This window comes from Mustela putorius, unplaced genomic scaffold (genome assembly GCF_011764305.1).
Source record: "Mustela putorius furo isolate JIRA1106 unplaced genomic scaffold, ASM1176430v1.1 tig00537350_pilon_pilon_pilon, whole genome shotgun sequence".
In the NCBI taxonomy this organism is placed as follows: Eukaryota; Metazoa; Chordata; class Mammalia; order Carnivora; family Mustelidae; genus Mustela; species Mustela putorius.
The window spans coordinates 11,908,007-11,931,467 of NW_025422471.1; positions in this window are offsets into that span (position 1 = coordinate 11,908,007).

A 23,461-nucleotide genomic window follows, 5' to 3' on the forward strand; every position below is an offset into this window, starting at 1 on the left:
AGTGTAAATTCTAAACTTCATTTTTTATCTTTGTTCATGCTTTTCTAGTTACTGTGTCTTCCTAAATACATTTTAGAATCATTTAAAATAAATTTTAGAGTTTGGTAACCCAATCTTAATAGCATTTTTGAGGAGACTGCTTTGAATCTATGTATTATTTTGGAGAGACATGACATCTAAGCAATGTTGAGTTTTCCAACCATAAACATACATTTCTCCATTTCTGCCTTCCTTGATTTCTTTCATTTGTGTTTTATAGTTTTCAGAAACAAGTTTTACATATATTTATTAGATTTGTATATAAGCATGTTATTTTCAGCACAATTACAAATAGTGTACTTTAATTTAAATTTCTAATTGCTTATTAGTATATAGAAATAACTGACACAATTGATTTTTATCTATTGACTTAGTACTCTACAACCCTGTTAAACTCACTTATTACTTTTAATGATTTTTCTGTAGACTCTTTGAAGCTTTCTATGTAGGTGACATGTTGTCTATGAATGGAAACAGTTTTAGTGCTTTTTTCCCAACTTGTGTTTTTAATACATTTTTTTAATCCTACTGTATGTTAGAACTTCCATTAGTATGTTGAATAGGAGTGGTGAGGGCATTTCTTCTGTAGTTCAAATCTTAGGTGAGAAGAATTTTGTCTTAAACCATTAAGGACAATGTTACCTGAAAGATTTTGTATGTCCTGTGTCAGGATAAGGAGACCCCCTGCTACTCATGGTTTGCTAAGAGTTTTCAGTCATGAATCAATATTGAATTTGGTCAAATGCTTTTCCTGCATCTATTGAGATCAGGGGTATGTCAGTAAATGTTTAACAACTGACATTCTGGGGAGAACAAAATTGAATAGTGCTCCTATGAACATTTACGTGTGAGTTATCTACTTACATATCTGTCTTCAATTCACCCCAGTTTTCTTCTGATTAGTGTTAGTATGACATGGGGCTTTTTTCATGCTTTTATATTTAACTTTTTTTTTGTATTTTTGTATGCAGCATATCTTTAGATTTTGCTTTTTTTAACCCATCTGAAAAATCAAATGACATTTTCTTTGAATTTATTTGAGGTACTTAAACCATTTGTATTTAATATATTATTGATATTCTTTAGTTTAAATATACCAGATACCTATTTGTAGCTTATGGTATCATCTTTTTCTTGCACAATTTTTTCCTTTTGTACTGCCTCCTTTTGGATTAATTTTATCTCTCTTATGACTCCATGTTGTTGGCTTATTTACTACTTTCTTTTTTAGATCATTTAGGGTTGATGAACTATATCTCTATCAAATGTTCCTTCAAGTAGTATGACACCATTTCAAATAGAGCATAAAAATCTCAAAACAGTATATTTCAAGTATCTCCTTCTTGGCTTTTGTGTTACTATCATATATTTGTTTCTATCTATGTTATAAGCCCTATAATATAATTATTATTATTTTTGTTTTAAGCTGTCAGTTATCTTCTAACATGATTTTTAAACAAAAAAACAATTATTTTACATTTAATCTACCTTATTATATTACCATAAATAATTATACTTAATCATTATACACTTGCCTTTCTAATGCTCTTCATCTTTGTGTAGTTCCAGATGGATCTTTTTTCTTTCTGACAGATGGAACTTTTTTCCTCAATTACTTCATTCAAAACTGAAGGCAAAATATTTAAGATATCTACAAATTCAAAGCATTGACCATTGCATACTGTTATCCAACAGAAATATAATGCAAAGTACATATATAATCTTTAATTTTATAATACTTACAAAGCTAAAAAGATTTAGATCAATTTTAATATTACATTTTATTTGACCCAATGTAACTAAACATTATTTAAAAGTGACAAAATATTTCACATTATTTTTTGCACTAAATCTTCAATATCTGATGTGAATTTTACAATTATAACATATCCTAATTTGACCTAGTCACATTTCCAGTGCTCAAAAACCAGATGTGGTACTAGTTATCGTTTTGGACATCATAGACCTAAACTATCATGACTGGCTTAAATCAACCATGGTCACTTTCCAAGAGTTGGAAATAGTACCCTAGGCAAGATAGAAAGTACTTAATGTATATTTTATAGGCAACTATCAGTGTGTAGGACACAAAACTCATATCTTCTTTTCCTATGACTTCTCAGTTATAATAATTATAACAATTATATCATTCTGAATGTATGCACATCTTAGATTTATGTTGCCTAAGTTTTTTATAAAGTGGGACTATATCTACAAGGGGAAATGAAACCAGTTGACCAAGCTTTATGTGGTGATAACTTATCACCACTTTCCTTAGTTCTATAATACAAAAAATCTGAACAAATTATCCATGCACTGCATGTACCTAGTATCTGGCCCAAATCTCTCAGCAAATATATGCTGACATAGATCTTCTGCTCATGACCTAGTTGTTGATGGCATTCACTTCTCTAAGAAATCTTTCTCTAAGGTCTTGCAAGCAAATAACTATAAACTACTCAAATTTCCAAATCTTCAAGTTCTATGGTTAGCCCTTTGTACTACATGTACTCAGGTGTTAGAGTGAAGAGGAAAGATTTACCTGATTGATAAACCTCCTGTTTTTTTTTTTTTAATTTCTATTTCTTTATTTTTTTATTATGTTCAGTTATCCAGCATATAGTGCACCATTAGATTTTGTTGTAGTGTTTAATGATTCATTAGTTGAATATAACACCCAGCACTCATTCCAGCTTTTGCCCTCCTTAATACCCATCTCCTGGTCACCCCATTCTTTCCCCGTCCCCACTGTAGCCCTCAGTTTTCCAGAGTCCAGAGTCTCTCATAGTTTGTCTCCCTCTCTGATTTCTTCCCATTCAGTTTTACTTTCCTTCCCCTGTGGTCCTCTATGTTATTCCTTATATTCCACATATTAGATAAACTGCCTGTTAAACTGAAACAGTATATCTACTCTGGTACCCAATTTTTTGGAAGAAATGAAGGGTGACATTTAAAAGTAGTGCTCCCAGTAGTCTAGCAGATTCTCTGATAAAGGATTTCCCTTCACAAAACTACCGAGACTATACTAACAGACTAAAACATTTAAAACAGTATTGTTTAATATGATAGCCCATGTATATATAATCACCTCACATTAAGCAGATATTTAAGTAGTAAAATTTGAGATCTGATATGGTAGAAGCTGAAATGGACATAATGCATTGTTCTCCAACATCCTTCATCTTCTAATTTTATTTTTAGACAAAAAGGACCATTCTTTACCTCTTTCAAAACTACATAGAAAAGGACATTAGTGTATGCATTAACTTGCCTTATATTGCCATATTTGGAAAATTCTGTAACACCATGGTTATGTTTTGGGTTCTAAAATCAGCCTCACGTGTAGCTAAATCCTAGTCCAACAAATACTAGTTCTATTGAATGGGAATTTTTTTTTTAAGATTTTTTCTTTATTTATCTGACAGAGATCACAAGTAGGCAGAGAGGCAGGCAGAGAGAGAGGAGGAAGCAGGCTCCCCGCAGAGCAGAGAGCCCGATGTGGGGCTCGATCCCAGGACCCTGGGATCATAACGCGAGCCGAAGGCAGAGGCCTAACCCACTGAGCCACCCAGGTGCCCCTGAATGGGAATATTTTTTTCTTTACATCAGTTTTCTCATATGTATAATGGATGACATGTAGTATAGATACTGTTGATATTCTATAAAAAATAATGGGATTAAATGACATCACATCCATGAAATATACATCATCGTGCTTATCACAGAAAAAGCTCAATAAATATTATCTCTGCATCTGTTTGGTTGACTGCTTGATATCTTGTCAATGGGTCTTTCTTTATTGGTTTTTGTGGTGTGTCTTATATTTTTGCTTAAATATTAGACATTAAATGTAGAGAAGCAGTAGAGACTGAAGCAAATAGAACTTATGGCGGGGGGACTGTGCTGCTTCTTCTTTATTTTTTTCTTTTCATCGGACCATCCATGAGAATGGTTGAGTTAATCTAGTCAATAGCTGAGTTGAATTTGGGATTGGTTATTGGCACAGTTTTCTTTGTTACTGCTATACCGCAACTTCAAATTCTTCCATCAGTAGATTATTGCTTTCTTATACTTGGATGGAGCTAGAAGTGCCAGAAGTTTTTCTTGGTATTCTTGTCCCACTTAAGCTTTCAGAAGACCCTGCATTTCTGCACCACAGAAAGGGAGTTTTGTCATATTCTTTCTCCTCTCTCAGTTGCACTTTGCTACTGTTTGATATATGGGGTGAAGGGCAAGGACTTTCTCAGTTCTCCTGCTCAAGCTTCAGTTTTAGACAAATCCTGTATGCTGGGACTGATCCTGCTCTTATTTTTCATTGGAGAGTCTTGTCACCCTCTAAAATTCAGGTCATTTGGTTGCATTGTAATTTCAGCTTTATAACAGCCCCCCCACCCCCGCCAAACAATACTTTGTATCACCTGGGTTTTGTTTTTGTTGTTGTTCTTAGAATGTGACATTCTCTTGCAACTTACTAAATCCTAACAGAAACACCTAAACTGAAATATTTTAAGAAATCATTCTTAATCTTTGATGAGAATGACTAAGTAAGTTATTTGTAAATATATAGTCATATGACACTATACAGGGAAGGTGCTTGGTAAATATTTCAAGGCAAGCTCACTTGCAGAGTGTACTTAAATTCAGAAGATGAATTTATGTATTCTCAATTAAACACTGTAATTCCATAATTCAATAAACTGAACTGAATTAAATTATCCATAGCAGCCTTATATAATAAAATAGCTTATGACACATAGACATGATATCCAAATATGTTTTTAGTGGTGGCAATATACCTTTGTTGTCCATATTTTCATTCAGTTGCAGTACTAAAGAAAAAAGTCTCCAAGTCTTTATACTATGGAAAAATAAATGCTTTCTGGAATCAATTAAAAATGTAATAAAGTATGTAACAGTTAACTTCCAGCATCTTACAGTTTTTTAAATAAAGTTAAAAGTCACAATCTAGTCTATATGATAAAAATAATGCTGTGTTTAGAAAAAAATTTTTTAAAATTCTAAAAATTAATCAGTTGAAATATTTGAGAATCTTTAGCCAGTATATTATTCATATTCAGAAACCATAAGAAACTCAGATTGTTTTCCAATATTCATCAGTAGGGTATGTTAGAGTAATTTTTAAATGGATAAATATAAAATAATATTCACATGATGAGAAATATTTTTATCAAAATAAAAAATAATAATATTAAACTGTTCTGCATTAATCATAATAATTGGATTAAAATACTCTTAATTAGGCCCCTCTTAGATTACATTATAACATGATGCCTAAAAGATATATTTTAAAAAACATATATTTGAGGGAAATTCTCCATAAGGGAAGCTAAGCTTGAAGTCTTACACACTGGCTTGCTCTGAAAAAGGATAGAGAAAAAAGTTGGTAAGACCACCTCACAAATCTTTATCAAGTTTCTCAACCTCATCACTATTGACTGGATAAGTGATGTGGGAGTTGTTCTGTGCCTTGTAGATTATTTAGTAGCATTCCTAAACTTTACCCTTTGGTTTCTAGTAGTACCCATCAATAGTAAAAATATTACCAAATGTTTCCTGGGTGTGCAGTGGTGAATACACTCCTAATTGGGAGCCATAACTAGTCCCCAATATAATTAGTCCCTAGCACCAGTTAAAACTTAGTCTCAAACTCAGAACTGAGTTTCTCAGAGTGCCTAATGAGCTCTATATTCAAATACATACATGTACAAATGTGTGTATCACTGTTATTTAAAAGTCTACAGTATATTCACTGAGTAAATTAAAGTGAAGTAATCAGAGGGAGGCTGGGAAGATGGCAGAATAGAATGACCCTAAGCTCACCTTCTCCCACAGATACAACTAGATAACACTAACATCAGCATAAATAACCTAGAAAATGACCCAAAGACTGGCAGAACAAACTCCACAGCTAAAGACAGAAAAGAAGCCACAATGAAGAAAATAGGAAGGGTAGAGTTGCAGTATAAGAGGAAAGAGGATGGTGGCTATCTATATTTGGGAGTGAGCCAAGAGTATGGTGAAGGGTGAGAAACAGACTACCACACAGGGGGATGTGCACAGGGAAGATGAATCCCCACAGCATCTGGCTTTAAAAATGAGAGGGGCTGAATTTCATGAGTTCTTACAACCAGCAAGATTTAAAGTCTAGAATTTTATAAATCAGCAGGCTCAGCTCTGAGAGAGCCTGGAGGGTGTTAGGAAGCTGAGTCCCTGACCTTAAAGAGAGAGCAGGACAAACAGCCAGCAAAGATACAGCATAGAAGCAGTAGCTTGAAAAATGCCTGGGGCACTTGGGAAGGGAATTTATTTACTCATCTTAGCTTGGCCAGAAAGGCAGAGATCTCAGGCAGACACTTCCAGGAACAGAGGAGCTAACAGGCACAATTTCCTTTCCTGACTCCTCAATATAAACACACAGTCACTGTGGAAACTACTGCACTCACTACTTAACTTGCTGACACCAAACCATGCCCCACCCCATACAACTCCCATACTCAGTGGATTTGCCCTTTCCAGTCACTCCAGTCATGCTTGCTTCAGTCCTGATGCTGTATGCCCCCTCCCACAAAAGACCAGTTCATACCCATCCAACACTGTATCTCCCAACCCAGAACCCCAGTTCCAGTGGCACCAGTAGGAGGTCTCATTTCAAAAGCAGACCAGAACAACCCCATTAAAATGCACCACAGCCAGTGAGGGATCAGATATAGCCCAAAACTGGCAAAGAGAGCCTCTGCAGACAACACATCTGAAGAAAAAAGCATCCAGGATGCAATGGCAGTGCACATGCAACACACTGGAAATGTTCTGAAGCTTCAGGCTCTGGGTAACATGGGACACAGCATTGCAAGGCACTACAGAACCTCTTCTTCATAAGACCATCATCCTCAAGAGTAAAAGACATAGCTGACTTTTCTAATACAGGGAAACAGACAAAGGGATTTAGACAAAATGAGGAAGCAGAAAAATATGTCCAAATAAAACAACAGAACAAAACCATAAGCAGATGACCTAAGCAAAATGGTTATAAGTAATATGCTGATGGAGAATTGGAAGTAATGATGATAAAGATAATGGACTTGACAAAAGAGTGGAGGACATCAATGAGACTTAACAAAAAGATAAAAAAAAGAAACAAACATAGGTGAGTAACACAAGGTGAAATTAAAAATACAGCTGATGGGGCATCGGGTGGCTCAGTCCATTGGGTATCTACCTTCAGCTCAGGTCATTATCCCAGGGTCCTGGGTTTGAGCCCTGCAGCAGGTTCCCTGCTTGCAGAAAGTTTGCTTCTCCCTCTCTTCCTCACTCATGCTCTCTCTTACTATCTTTCTCTCTCAAATAAATTAAATAAATTTTTTTTTTTAAATAATACAATTGATAGCATCAGTAATAGGCAGGAATGAATTAATAACCTGGAAAACAGAGTAATGGAAAGTAATCAAGCTGAAGAGGTGAGAGAAAAAAAACTTGGCAAAATGAGAATAGACTTAGGGAATTCAGTGACTCCATAAAATGTAATAACATTCACATTATAGGGACCCCAGAATTTAAAGAAACATAAGAGGACAGAAAATTTATCTGAAAAAGTAATAGCTGAAAATTTCCAGAATCTGGGGCTGGAAACTAATACCCAGATGCAGGAGGCAGAGATATCTCCAAAAAATCAACTAAGGAAAGTCCACACCAAAACACATAGTAATTAAAATGGCAAAAAGTAGTGATAAACAAAAAATTTTATAAGCAGCAAGAGAAAATAAGACAGTTATATATTGAGTGCTTCAGTTGCTCAGTTGGTTAAGTATCTAGCTTGTGATATTGGCTTGGATCATGATTTCATAGGTTGTAGGATTGGGCCTTGCATCAGGCTCTATGCTCAGTGAGGAATCTGCTTGAGATTTTTCTCCCTCTCTCCCTCCCCAACTCACACTCTATCTTTCTCTCTCAAATAAATAAATAAATCCCAAAATAAATATATAAAATCTTAAAAAAAAGACAGTTACCTACAAGGGGAAACCCCATAAGGTTATCAGCAGATTTTTCACAAGAAACTTTGCAGACCAGTTTCATGATATATTCAAAGTGCCAAAAGGAAAAAATCTGTAGCCAGAAATAATATACCCAGTAAGACTCTCATTCAAAATAGGAGAGATAGTTTCTCAGACAAACAAAAACTAAAGGAGTACATGACCACTAAACCAAAAAATATTAAAGAGAACTCACTGAGTGGAAAGGGAAAACCAAGACTATTGGACTATGCAAATTTATGTATTCTAATTTAATATAGACCACTATATGCCAAATATGTTATATACAAACCTAGTGGTAACCATAAACCAAAAACCAGTAATAGATATACAAAGAATAAGAAGAAAGAAATCCAAGTATGTTAAGAAAGAAAACTAACAAACCATGAAAGTGAGCAAGAAAAGAACAGAAAAAAACTATAAAATAACAATAAAATGAGTAACAAAATGGCAATAAAAATATACCTACCAATAATTACTTTGAATGTAAATGGACTAAATTCTCCTATCAAAAGACATGACAGAATGGATTAAAAAAACAAGAATCATCTATATGTTGCTCACAAGAAACTCATTTTAGATATAAGACATCTGCAGATGAATGTGGAGATGGAGAAACATTTATTATGCAAATGGATGTCAAAAGAAAGCTGGGGTAACAATACTTAGATTGGACAAAATGACTTTAAAACAAAGACCATAAAAAGAGACAAAGAAAGGCACTAAATAATTACAATGGGGATGACCCAACAAGAAGACCTAATAATTCTGTAGTTATGCACCCAATATGGGAGCACCCAAATACACAAAACAGCTAATAACAAACATAAAAGAATTAATCAATAGTAGTACAATAATAGTAGGGGATTAAACATCTCACTTACATCAATGGACAGATGATCCAAAACAATGATCAACAATGAAACAGTGGTTTCGAATGACACGCTGAGCCAGATGGATTTAACAGGTTTTTTTTTTAATTTTTTATAAACATATATTTTTATCCCCAGGGGCACAAGTTTGTGAATCACCAGGTTTACACACTTCACAGCACTCACCAAAGCACATACCCTCCCCAATGTCCATAATCCCACCCCCTTCTCCCAAGCCCCCTACCCCCAGCAACCCTCAGTTTGTTTTGTGAGATTAAGAGTCACTTATGGTTTGTCTCCCTCCCAATTCCATCTTGTTTCATTGATTCTTCTTCTACCCACTTAAGCCCCCATGTTGCATCACCACTTCCTCATATCAGGGAGATCATATGATAGTTGTCTTTCTCTGCTTGACTTATTTCGCTAAACATGATATGCTCTAGTTCCATCCATGTTGTCGCAAATGGCAAGATTTCATTTCTTTTGATGGCTGCATAGTATTCCATTGTGTATATATTTAACAGTTTTATTCAGAACATTCCATGCAAAAAAAGAGCAATACACCTTATTTTCAAGTGCACATGGAACATTCTCCAGAACGGACAGATCACATTTTAGGTCACAAAACACATCTCAACAAGTTCAAGAAGATCAAAGTCATACCATACATTCTTCTGATAACAATGCCATGAAACTAGTAATCAACAAAAGAAAAAATCTGAAAGACCACAAATACATGAAGGTTACATAACATGTTACTAAAACAATGAATAGACCAACCAGGAGATCAAAGAAGAAATAAAAAATTACATAGAAATGAATGAAAATGAAAACACAACAATCCAAAAGTTTAGGGATGCAGTAAAAGGAGTTTAAGAGGGAATTTTATAGCAATACAGGCCTACTCCAAGAAGCAAGAAAAAATCTCAAATAAACTATCTAATTTTATGCCAAAGAAGCTAGAAAAAGGAGAATAAACAAAACCCAAAACCAATAGAAGGAAAACAATAATAGATTAGGGCAGAAAGAAATGATACAAAAACTAAAAAAGCAATAGTACAGATCAATGAAACCATGAGCTGGTTCCTTGAAAAGATCAACACAATTGATAAATGAAATGAGAAGAGAAAGAGAAGAGAAGAGGGGAAGGGAGGGGAGCAGATTAGGGAGGAGAGGAGAGAGAAGGGGGTGAAGAGGGGAGGGAGGAGGGGAGAATAGAAGAGAATGGGGTCCTGGGTGTCTCAGTCATTAAGTGTCTGCCTTTTGCTTAGGTCATGATCCTATGACCCTGGAATCAAGCCCCACATCGGGCTCCCTGCTTGGCAGGAAGCCTGCTTCTCCCTCTCCTACTCCCACTGCTTGTGTTCCTTCTCTTGCTGTGTATCTCTCTGTTAAATAAATAAATCTTTTTTTTTTTAAAGAATAGAATATAATAGAAAGAAAGAGGGAGGGAGGGAGTGAGGAAGAAAGGAAGGAGAGTTAGAAACAGAAAGAGAGAGGGAGGACTCAAATTGGACAACCCAGAAGAAGTGGGTAAATTCCTAGAAACATATAATCTACCAAAACTGAAACAGGAAAAAAGGAAAATTTGAACAGACCAAGAGCCAGCAATGAAATTGAATTAGTAATAAAAAAAATAATAATAAATAAAAAAAAAACCTCCCGAAAAAAGTCCAGGAACAGATGGCTTCACAGGTGAATTCTACCAAACTTTAGAAGAGTTAGTGCCTATACTTCTCAAAGTATTCCAAAAAAGGAAAGGAAAGAGAACTTCCAAATTCATTCTCTAAGACCAGCATTACCCTAATAGCAAAACTAGCTAAAGATACTACCAAAAAAAGAAGTCAATATCCTTGATGAACACAGATACAAAAACCCTCAACAAAATACTAGCAAAACAAATCCAACAATACACTAAAGAAACCATACACCATAATAAGTGGGATTTATTCCCAGGATTCAAGAATGGTTCAAAATTTGCAAATCAATTAACATGACATATCACATTGGTAAGAGAAAAGATAAAAACCATTTGATCATTTCAATACATGCATAAAAATCATTTGACAAAGTACAACATCCATTCATGATAAAAAAAAACCCTCAATAAAGTAGGTTTAGAGGAAACATACCTCAATATAATAAAAGCTATATATGAAAAACATACAGCTAATATCATCCTCAACAACTGAGAACTTTACCCCTCAGGTTAGGCAAAAGACAAAGATGTCCACTCTCACCACTTCTATTCAATGTAGTACTCAGCAATCAGCAATCAGACAATAACAACAACAAAATAAAAGGCATCCAAATTGGTAAGGAGGAAGTATGACTTTCACTACTTGAAGATGACATGATACTATATATAGAAAACCTGAAAGACTCCACCAAATAAAAACCTGCTAGAACTGACAAATGAATTCAGTAAAAGGGCAGGATAAAAAATCAATGTATGGAAATCTGTCTTGTTTCAATACACCAATAATTAAGCCACAAAAAAAGAAATTAAGAAAATAATCTCATTTACAATTGCATCAAAAATAATAAGATATCTGGATTAAATCTAGCCAAAGAGGTGAAAGTTTTGTACAGTGAAAACTCTCATGAAATTGAAGGTGACACAAAGAAATGGAAAGACATTCTATGCTCATGGATTGAAAGAACAAATATTATTAAAATGTCTGTTATCACCCAGAGTAATCTATAGATTTAATGTAATCCCTATCAAAATGGCACCAGCAGTTTCCACAGAACTAGAACAAACATTCTAAAATTTGTATGGAACAACAGCTAAAGCAATCTTGAAAAAGGAAAGAAAAGCTCGGGACCTCAGAGTTCTAGACTTCCAGTTACATTACAAAGCTGTAGTAATCAAAACGTATGATATACAAAATATATACACATAGATCAATATAAAAAATATGCACATAGATCAATAAAAGAGAATAGAAAACTGAGAAAGAAACCCACAACTGTACTGTCAATTAATCTTTAACAAAGGAGGAAAGAATTTACAATGGGAAAAGGACAATAAATGTTGCTGGGAAACTGAAGGCAGCATGCAAAAGAGTAAAACCAGACGACTTTCATTCACCATATACAAAAATTAACTCAAAATGAATTAAAGACCTAACTGTGAGACCTAAAACTATAAAAATCCTAGGAGACAGTACAAGCAGTAATTTCTCTGACATTGGCCATAAGCAACATTTTTCTGGATATATCTTCTAAGGCATGGAAAACAAAAGCTAAAAAAAATTATTGGAACTTCATCAAGATAAAAATCCTCTGCAAAGGAAACAATCAACAAAACTAAAAAAGAGAGGGAGGAGTCAAGATGGCGGAGAAGAAGCAGGCTGAGGCTACATCAGGTAGCAGGAGATCAGCTAGATAGCTTATCTAAAGATTGCAAACACCTACAAATCCAATGGGAGATTGAAGAGAAGAACAGCAATTCTAGAAACATAAAATCAACCACTTTCTGAAAGGTAGGACGGGTGGAGAAATGAATCCAAAGTGATGGGAAGATAGACCCCGGGGGGAGGGCCCAGCTCCCGGCAAGCGGCAGAGAAACAGAACACAAAATCAGGACTTTTAAAAGTCTATTCTGCTGAGGGACATGGCTCCAGAGGCTAAACCGGGTGAAGCCCACGCGGGGTCAGCGTGGCCTCAGGTCCCACAGGGTCACAGAAGGATCGGGGATGTCTGAGTGTCACAGAGCTTACAGGTATCAGAACAGGGAAGCCAGCTACAGAGACAGAGTCGAGGAGTGAGTTCTCAGCTCGGGGTTACCTAGAACTGGTCGCAGGCTCGGTGAGCTCGGAGCATGGCTGGAGGTCAGGGAGAGGGAGTAATTGGGTGCTATTCTCTGAGGGAGCACTGAGGAGGGGGGCCCCAAGCTCTCAGCTCCTCCAGGCCCGAGACTGGGAGGCTGCCATTTTCATTCCCATCCTCCGGAACTCTACGGAAAGCATTCAGGGAACAAAATCTCCCGAAAGCAAACCCAAGCTGATTACTCAGCCCTGCCCCTGGTAAGGGCGGTGCAATTCCACCTGGGGCAAAGACACTTGAGAATCACTACAACAGGCCCCTCTCCCAGACAATCAACAAGAAATCCAGCCAGGACCAAGTTCACCTACCAAGGAGTGCAGGTTCAATACCAAGGAGAGCAGCGGAATTCCAGAGGAGGAGAAAGCAAAGCACGGAACTCATGGCTTTCTCCCCATGATTTTTTAGTCTTGCAGTTAATTTAATTTTTTTTTCATTTTTCAATTTTTTTTCTCTCCTGATAATTTTTTTAACTTTTACCTTTTACTTTTTTAATATTTTTTAACTAGTCTATCTAATATATATATTTTTTCTTTATTCATTTTCTTTCTTTAATTTTTTTTTTCTGAACCTCTTTTTATCCCCTTCTCCCCCACACAATTTGGGATCTCTTCTGATTTGGTTAAAGCATATTTTCCTGGGATCTTTGCCATCATTTTAGTATTTTACTTACTCCTTCATATACTCTGATCTGGACAAAATGACAAGGTGGAAAAATTCACCACAAAAAAAAAGAACAAGAGACAGTACCTAAGGCTAGGGACCTAATCAATACAGACATTGGTAATATGTCAGATCTAGAGTTCAGAATGACGATTCTCAAGGCTCTAGCCAGGCTTGAAAAAGGCATGGAAGATATTAGAGAAACCCTCTCAGGAAATATAAACGCCCTTTCTGGAGAAATAAAAGAACTAAAATCTAAAAGAGTTGAAATTTAAAAAGCTATTAATGAGGTGCAATAAAAAATGGAGGCTCTCACTGCTAGGATAAATAAGACAGAAGAAAGATTAGTGATATAGAAGACCAAATGACAGAGAATAAAGAAGCTGAGCAAAAGAGGGACAAACATCTACTGGACCATGAGGGGAGAATTCAAGAGATAAGTGACACCATAAGATGAAACAACATTAGAATAATTGGGATTCCAGAAGAAGAAGAAAGAGAGAGGGGCGCAGAAGGTATACTGGAGAGAATTATTGGAGAGAATTTCCCTAACATGGCAAAGAGAACAAGCATCAAAATCCAGGAGGTGCAGAGAACCCCCCTCAAAATCAATAAAAATAGGTCCACACCCCGTCACCTAATAGTAAAATTTACAAGCCTTAGTGACAAAGAGAAAATCCTGAAAGCAGCCCAGGAAAAGAAGTCTGTAACATACAATGGTAAAAATATTAGTTTGGCAGCAGACTTATCCACAGAGACCTGGCAGGCCAGAAAGAGCTGGCATGATATATTCAGAGCACTAAACGAGAAAAATATGCAGCCAAAAATACTATATCCAGCTACGCTATCACTGAAAATAGAAGGAGAGATAAAAAGCTTCCAGGACAAACAAAAACTGAAAGAATTTCCAAACACCAAACCAGCTCTACAGGAAATATTGAAAGGGGTCGTCCAAGCAAAGAGAGCACCTAAAAGTAGTAGATAAGAAAGAAAAAGAGACAATATACAGTAACAATCACCTTACAGACAATACAATGGCACTAAATTCATATCTCTCAATAGTTACCCTGAATGCTAATGGGCTAAATGCCCCAATCAAAAGACACAGGGCATCAGAATGGATAAAAAAACCAAAGCCCATCTATATGTTGCCTACAAGAAACTCATTTTAGACCTAAAGACACCTCCAGATTTAAAGTGAGGGGGTGGAAAACAATTTACCATGCTACCATTAGCATCAGAAGAAAGCAGGGGTGGCAATCCTTATATCAGATCAATTAGATTTTAAGCCAAAGACTATAATAAGAGATGAGGAAGAACACTATATCATACTCAAAGGATCTGTCTAACAAGATCTAAAAATTGTAAATATCTATGCCCCTAACATGGGAGTAGCCAACTATATAAACCAATTAATAACAAAATCAAAGAAACACATCAACAAAAATACAATAATAGTAGGGGACTTTAACCCTCCTCTCACTGAAATGGATAGATCATCCAAGCAAAAGATCAACAAGGAAATAAAGGCCTTAAATGACACACTGGACCAGATGTACATCGCAGATATATTCAGAACATTTCATCCCAAAGCAACAGAATACACATTCTTCTCTAGTGCACATGGAACATTCTCCAGAATAGATCACATCCTCGGTCCTAAATCAGGTCTCAAGCAGTATCAAAAGATTGGGATCATTCCCTGCATATTTTCAGACCACATTGCTCTGAAGCTAGAACTCAATTACAAGAGGAAATTTGGAAAGAACCCAAATACATGGAGACTAAACAGCATCCTTCTAAAGAATGAATGGGTCAACCAGGAAATTAAAGAAGTATTGAAAAAAATTCATGGAAACAAATGATAATGAAAACACAATGGTTCAAAATCTGTGGTACACAACAAAGGCAGTCCTGAGAGGAAAATATATAGCATTACAAGCCTTTCTCACGAAACAAAAAATGTCTTGGGTACACAACCTAACCCTACACCTAAAGAGCTGGAGAAAGAACAAGAAAGAAACCCTAAACCCAGCAGGAGAAGAGAAATCATAAAGATCAGAGCAGAAATCAATGAAATAGAAACCAAAAAAACAATAGAACAAATCAACAAAACTAGGAGCTGGTTTTTTGAAAGAATTAATAAAATTGATAAACCCCTGGCCAGACTTAACAAAAAGAAAAGAGAAAGGACCCAAATAAATAAAATCATAAATGAAAGAGGAGAGATCACAACTAACACCAAAGAAATACAGACAATTATAAGAACATACTATGAGCAACTCTACGCCAACAAATCTGACAATCTGGAAGAAATGGATGCATTCCTAGAGACATATAAACTACCAAAACTGAACCAGGAAGAAATAGAAAGCCTGAACAGACCCATAATCAGTAAGGAGAGTGAAACAGTCATCAAAAATCTCCAAACAAACAAAAGCCCAGGGCCAGATGGCTTCCCGGGGGAATTCTACCAAATATTTAAAGAAGAACTAATTCCTATTCTTCTGAAACTGTTCCAAAAAATAGAAATGAAAGAAAAACTTCCAAACTCATTTTATGAGGCCAGCATCACCTTGATCCCAAAAACAGACTAGAATCCCATCAAAAAAGAGAACTACAGACCAATATCCTTGATGAACACAGATGCGAAAATTCTCACCAAAATACTAGCCAATAGGATCCAACAGTACATTAAAAGGATTATTCACCACGATCAAGTGGAATTTATTCCAGGGCTGCAAGGTTGGTTCAACACCCACAAATCAATCAATCAATGTGATACAATACATTAATAAAAGAAAGAACAAGAACCATATGATACTCTCAATAGATGCTAAAAAAGCATTTAACAAAGTACAGCATCCCTTCCTGATCAAAACTCTTCAAAGTGTAGGGATAGAGGGCACATACCTCAATATCATCAAAGCCATCTACGAAAAACCCACTGCAAATATCATTCTCAATGGAGAAAAACTGAATGCTTTTCTGCTAAGGTCAGGAACACGGCAGGGATGTCCATTATCACCACCGCTATTCAATACAGTACTAGAAGTCCTAGCCTCAGCAATCAGACAACAAAAAGAAAGTAAAGGCATCCAAATCGGCAAAGAAGAAGTCAAACTATCACTCTTTGCAGATGATATGATACTATACGTGGAAAACCCAAAAGACTCCACTCCAAAACTGCTAGAACTTGTACAGGAATTCAGTAAAATGTCAGGATATAAAATCAATGCACAGAAATCAATTGCATTTTTCTACACCAACAACAAGACAGAAGAAAGAGAAATCAAGGAATCAATCTCATTTACAATTGCACCCAAAACTATAAGACACCTAGGAATAAACCTAACCAAAGAGGCTAAGAATCTATACTCAGAAAACTATAAAGTACTCATGAAAGAAATGGAGGAAGACACAAAGAAATGGAGAAATTTTCCATGCTCCTGGATTAGAAGAATAATATTGTGAAAATGTCTATGCTACCTAAAGCAATCTACACATTTAATGCAATTCATATCAAAGTACCATCCATTTTCTTCAAATAAGTGGAACAAATAATCCTAAAATTTATATGGAACCAGAAAAGACCTCGAATAGCCACAGGAATATAAAAAAGAAAGCCAAAGTTGGCGGCATCACAATTCCGGACTTCAAGCTCTATTACAAAGCTGTCATTATCAAGACAGCATGGTACTGGCACAAAAACAGACACATAGATCAATGGAACAGAATAGAGAGCCCAGATATAGACCCTCAACTCTATGGTCAACTAATCTTTGACAAAGCAGGAAAGAATGTCCAATGGAAAAAAGACAGCCTGTTCAATAAATGGTGTTGGGAAAATTGGACAGCCACATGCAGAAAAATGAAATTGGACCATTTCATTATACCACACATGAAAATAGACTCAAGGATGAAGGACCTCAATGTGAGAAAGGAATCCATCAAAATCCTTGAGAAGAACATAGGCAGCAACCTCCTCGACCTTAGCCACAGCAAAATCTTCCTAGGAACATCGCCAAAGGCAAGGGAAGCAAGAGCAAAAATGAATTATTGGGATTTCATCAAGATCAAAAGCTTTTGCACAGCAAAGGAAACAGTTAACAAAACCAAAAGACAACTGACAGAATGGGAGAAGATATTTGCAAACGACATATCAGATAAAGGGCTAGTGTCCAAAATCTATAAAGAACTTAGCAAACTCAACACCCAAAGAACAAATAATCCAATCAAGAAATGGGCAGAGGACATGAACAGACATTTCTGCAAAGAAAACATCCAGATGGCGAACAGACACATGAAAAAGTACTCCCTCCATATCACTCGGCATCAGGGAAATACAAATCAAAACCACAATGAGATATCACCTCACACCAGTCAGAATGGCTAAAATCAACAAGTCAGGAAATGACAGATGCTGGCGAGGATGTGGAGAAAGGGGAACCCTCCTACACTGTTGGTGGGAATGCAAGCTGGAGCAACCACTCTGGAAAACAGCATGGAGATTCCTCAAAATGTTGAAAATAGAACTACCCTATGACCCAGGAATTGCACTATTGGGCATTTACCCTAAAGATACAAACGTAGTGATCTGAAGGGGCATGTGCACCTGAATGTTTATAGCAGCAATGTCTACAATAGCCAAAGTATGGAAAGAACCTAGATGTCCATCAACAGATGAGTGGATAAAGAAGATGTGGTATATATACACAATGGAATACTATGTAGCCATCAAAAGAAATGAAATCTTGCCATTTGTGACGATGTGGATGGAACTAGAGGGTATCATGCTTAGCGAAATAAGTCAAGCAGAGAAAGACAACTATCATATGATCTCCCTGATATGAGGAAGTGGAGAGGCAACATGGGGGGGTTAAGGGAGTAGGAGAAGAATAAATGAAACAAGATGGGATTGGGAGGGAGACAAACCATAAGTGACTCTTAATCTCACAAAACAAACTGAGGGTTGCTAGGGGGAGGGGGTTTGGGAGAGGGGGGTGGGGTCATGGACATTGGGGAGGGTATGTGCTATGGTGAGTGCTGTGAAGTGTGTAAACCTGGTGATTCACAGACCTGTACCCCTGGGAATAAAAATATATTATATGTTTAAAAAAAATTAAAAAATTTTAAAAAATTTAAAAAAAGAAAAACTAAAAAAGACAGCCTATTGGATGGGAGAAGATATTTATAAGTGACATATCCAATAAAGAGTTATTATCCAAAATAAATAAAGAACTGATACAATTCATTACCTACAAAACAAATAACCCAATTAAAAAATGGGCAGAAGACAGAAACAGACATTTCTCCAAAGAAGACATCCAGATGGCCAACAGACACAAGAGAAGATGCTCAACATCACTCAGCATCAGGGAAATGCAAATTAAAACTACAAGAAGGTTTTGCATCCCACCTGTCAGAATAGCTAAAATAAAATAAAAACAAAAAACACAAGAAACAGCAAGTATTGGTAAGGATGTAGAGATAAAGGAAAACTTGTGCACTGTTGATAGGAATGCGAACTGGTGCAACCACTGTGGAAGACAGTATGGAGGTTCCTCAAAAAGTTAAAAAGAGAAATATTCTATGACCTAGTAATCACACCACTGGGTATTTGCCCAAAAAGATACAAAGCATGAATTCAAAGGGATACATGAACCTCTTTTTATTGCAGCATTATTTACAATAGCCAAATTATGGGAGCAGCTCTAGATAAATCACTAGATGAATGAATAAAGAGGTAGTGTATATCTATATACGTGTGTGTGTGTGTGTGTGTGTATGTACGTATATATACACATACATATAATGCTAAGTGAAATAAGTCTGTCAGAAAAAAAAAAGCCAAATACCATATGATTTCACTCAAATGTGGAATTTAAGAAAGAAACAATCAAAAGGAAAAAAAGAGAGACAAACCATTAGACTCTTAACAAGAGAGAACAGATGGTTACCAAAGAGGAGGTGCCTGGGGGACAGATGAAAAAGGTGAAGGGGAGGGGCGCCTGGGTGGCTCAGTGGGTTAAGCTTCTGCTTTCAGCTCAGGTTATGATCTCAGGGTCCTGGGATTGAGCCCCTCATCCGGCTCTCTGCTCAGCCTCTGCCTGCCTCTCTGCCTACTTGTGATTTCTCTGTCAAATAAATAAATAAAATCTTTAAAAAAAAAAAAGGTGAAGGGGATAAAGAATACACTTACCTTGATAAGTGCTGAATAATAGAGAACTGTTGAATCACTATATTGTGCACATGAAACCAATATAGCACCATATGTTAACTATATTGGAATTAAAATTAAAAACTTAAAAAATGAAGTGTCCAACATATAAGTTTTGTCAAGAAAACTTCTATAAACTTTGGCAAAAGTAGTAACTTAAAACTTAAGCATTTAAATGGAGAAAGTAGTACTCTAGCATCTGGGACTCTTAAACTTAAGACATGCACATTTTGGGGCTCCTAGTTGGCTCAGTCAGTTAAGCATCTGCCTTCAGTTCAGGTCATGATCCCAGGGTCCTGGGATAGAGCCCCGCATCAGACTCCCTGCTCAGCAGAAAGCTTCTTGCTCTCCCTCTGCCACTCCCCCTGCTTGTGCTCTCTCTCTCTGCCAAATAAATAAATAAAATCTTTTTTAAAAGGGTATTCATATGTTGTACAATGACTTAGGTCACACTAATTATGTCATTTTTTGGAGAGCATATAATTTAGGATTACAAAAAAACACACCACCTTTGGTTTCCACATAACATCATTTTACTTTCAGACTTCAGGGAGTTTGTTTTCTTATGAAATGGAAAAAAAAAAAGAAAGTTGGAATTTATAAAGACAGTACTGAAAATATAATAGCAAAATTGCCTATAAAATGGTAAATTAAAGATACTTTTTTTTAAAGATTTTATTTATTTATTTGACACACAGGGAAAGATCACAAGTAGACAGAGAGGCAGGAAGAGAGAGGGGGAAGCAGGCTCCCTGCTGAGCAGAGAGCCTGAGGCCGGACTTGATCCCAGGACCCTGAGATCATGACGTGAGCTGAAGGCAGAGGCTTAACCCACTGAGCCACCCAGGCACCCAAAAGATACTTTTAAAATCCAAAAAAAATCAATATATTTTTGCCTGTTTGGCATCATCACATGCATTTGAGGGAGCAACAGGGTAAAAAAAATATTATCCATAGTTTAATCTCAGCCTCCTCTTCCCAGCACTGACTAGCATCCCACACCAGTCTTCACCTGTTCAAATTTTCCTCAACTTCCTACACCTTCTGAGGAGGGAATGTCTAGCCGAACAAGCTTCTGAAGATTTCACAGGTGGAAAGGGACAAGTGGTGAAGAAAAAAGATAAAGCCTACCCACAGGTGAGGTTGTTAGAACCATAAAAGCATAAGAGAGGAAGAAGGGAAGGACAGAAGAGAAAAGAAAATGGTTTTTCAAGTCTAAAGTAGAAATGATTTGAGTAGGACTTGGAAAATGAGGGGGTTTTCAGCCAATAAAGCGTACAAGAACTTGAGGAGTGGAGAAAAGAACGTAAGAACTACAGCGGGTGGGGGCGCCTGGGTGGCTCAGTGGGTTAAAGTCTCTGCCTTTAGTTCAGGTCATGATCCCAGGTCCTGGGATTGAGCCCCCACATCAGGCTCTCTGCTTAGCAGGGAGCCTGCTTCCTCTTAAAAAAAAAAAAAAAAAAAAACACTACAGTGGGTGTTCTGAATTGGGTCTACTTAAAAGTTTTCTGAAAGACATACATTAAGGTTAGAATTTCCTTTTTTTTTTTTTAATTACTTCTAGTCCCTTGGGGCACCTGGGTGGCTCAGTGGGTTAAAGCCTCAGCCTTTGGCTCAGGTCATGATCCCAGGGTCCTGGGATCAAGCCCCGTATTGGGCTCTCTGCTCAGCGGGGAGCCTGCTTCCTCCTCTCTCTCTGTCTGCCTCTCTGCCTACTTGTGATCTCTGTCTGTCAAATAAATGAATAAAATATTTAAAAAAAATAAAAAATAAATTACTTCTAGTCCCATGTGCTTTGTTTCTCTGAATGTGATAACTTGCAGACTCTGGAACAATTAAACCTGGGACTTAGTAAAGGTAAATTTATATTGATGGAATTCCTACAATGAGGCAAATGGAACAATATCAGCAAAAAAATTGAATGTTAAGTCCCAGAGAAATGGGATTGTTACTTGAGAAGAGAATTCCATGAATGTGGACCATAGAACAGTTCCTTGGCATCCCTCCCCTCCTATGGTTGCATTGACTTAACCTTGGTGCTCATGGGGAATCACTATCTGGGAACAAGTACAAGGGTGTTCTGTTATAGAGCAGCTCTGAGATCGATCAGAAGCCATCTCAGTATTTCCGGGACTAGACACATGAAATTCAACCAGTGCACCTTTAATTCTATATAACGCTGCTTGGTTCTTTATGGCATTCTGCTCTCCCTCTTTGTACAATGTACAATGTACATTCTGACGGATTCCTGATGCTTGCCAGGTAAAACTTTGTTAATCTAAATTATTAGCCAGTGTAATGCAAATCTAGTCCTTGACCTGTGAGCCAGAGGAGGATATGAATTATATATAACCTCTGATATCTGTCAAGCACTTTCTGTACTTATTTGAACCTCAAATCAGCTGATGAGACGAAATGCTTAAATTTATAATGCATTATGAGTACATTTTAACTGGACACCTTAATACTGCGATTTTTTTTTTAAAGTAAGTTTGCATTTACACCTGTGCTGCAGGCTAGAAACTTAATATATGGTGGTTAATACACTGAATGAGATATCATCATCCAGGACCAGGAACATATTGAAATAAATAAGAAATAGTGATAGGGTAGAAGTGGCAATACTACAGTGTCTTCTAAATACATAATTTTTCCTACATAAGTAACAGAATCACCCATTAAAAACAAAACTATTATCTTGGTAGGTACATGGATGTATTCAGAGAGTTAATTATCTGTTAGGTTCCTAAAGTAAAATCCTATGCCAAGTGAATATATCATCATAGATATAGTGCAGATAGAGTGTCAAAAGTTGTATCTCTGTTCACTGCTCTGTAGAAATGGCAAGCACGTATTTGCTAATTCAGTTTGCATTTTGCATGTTTAGATGGTTTCAAAAAATAAAATCCACATCCAGAGTACTCTTTCCCAGGGCTTTTATGAGCTTTAGTGCATGCATACTCTTGCATTTAGTTCAAGGTGTGGTTTTCAATTATTTGCCCTCAAATGAATTTTTCTCTAACAAACTTCACACCTCCAAAACCACTATTTTTTTCCTAGGTAGAAAATTGTTAAAGAAATGTAAGTCATATTCATACTTTGGCACTATTATCATTATATTTATTTCATAAATTTGTAAGTTTGGGCTTTCACCATGCAGAATACAGCTGGAAGATTCTTTTTTTTTTCTCCTTTTTTTTTAAGGGTGTGCATTGGGGGGGAGGGGAATTTATTTACTTTCATTACTTTTTTGTTAATATTTTGTTACTTTTGTGTATTAAAAGGCGTTACTATTTTCCCCAAACACAAGACTCTGAATTATAGATATCAAAACCACCAGGAAGACAAATGCTTTCATTTATAGAAAATTGTTAAAGAAATCATCTCTTATTATCTTCAATATACTTTTCATAAGACATATGTTATAAACTTATTCCTAAACTTTCAAAAAATATTTTACTCATATACTTATATATATATTTAACATTTACTTATAACTGAGGTCAATTTCTGTAGATATATTTATTTATTTTATATATATATATATATATATATATATTTATATTTATATATGTTATCTCCCATTAATCTCCAGCTTCCTCAATTTAGTTCTCAAAATTCATTTCCTTAATACTCAGGACCTCGTGCCCACAAAAGTAAAGATTCAACCCAATGTTCCTTTGACTCCCTGCCCAGGTTTCTGCCTCAAGATTCAATGAATTAATAATCATCTGTGTGACCTTTAAAACAATGAGAAGGTATCTTAATCCAAAGGTTCTCAACAAGGGCAG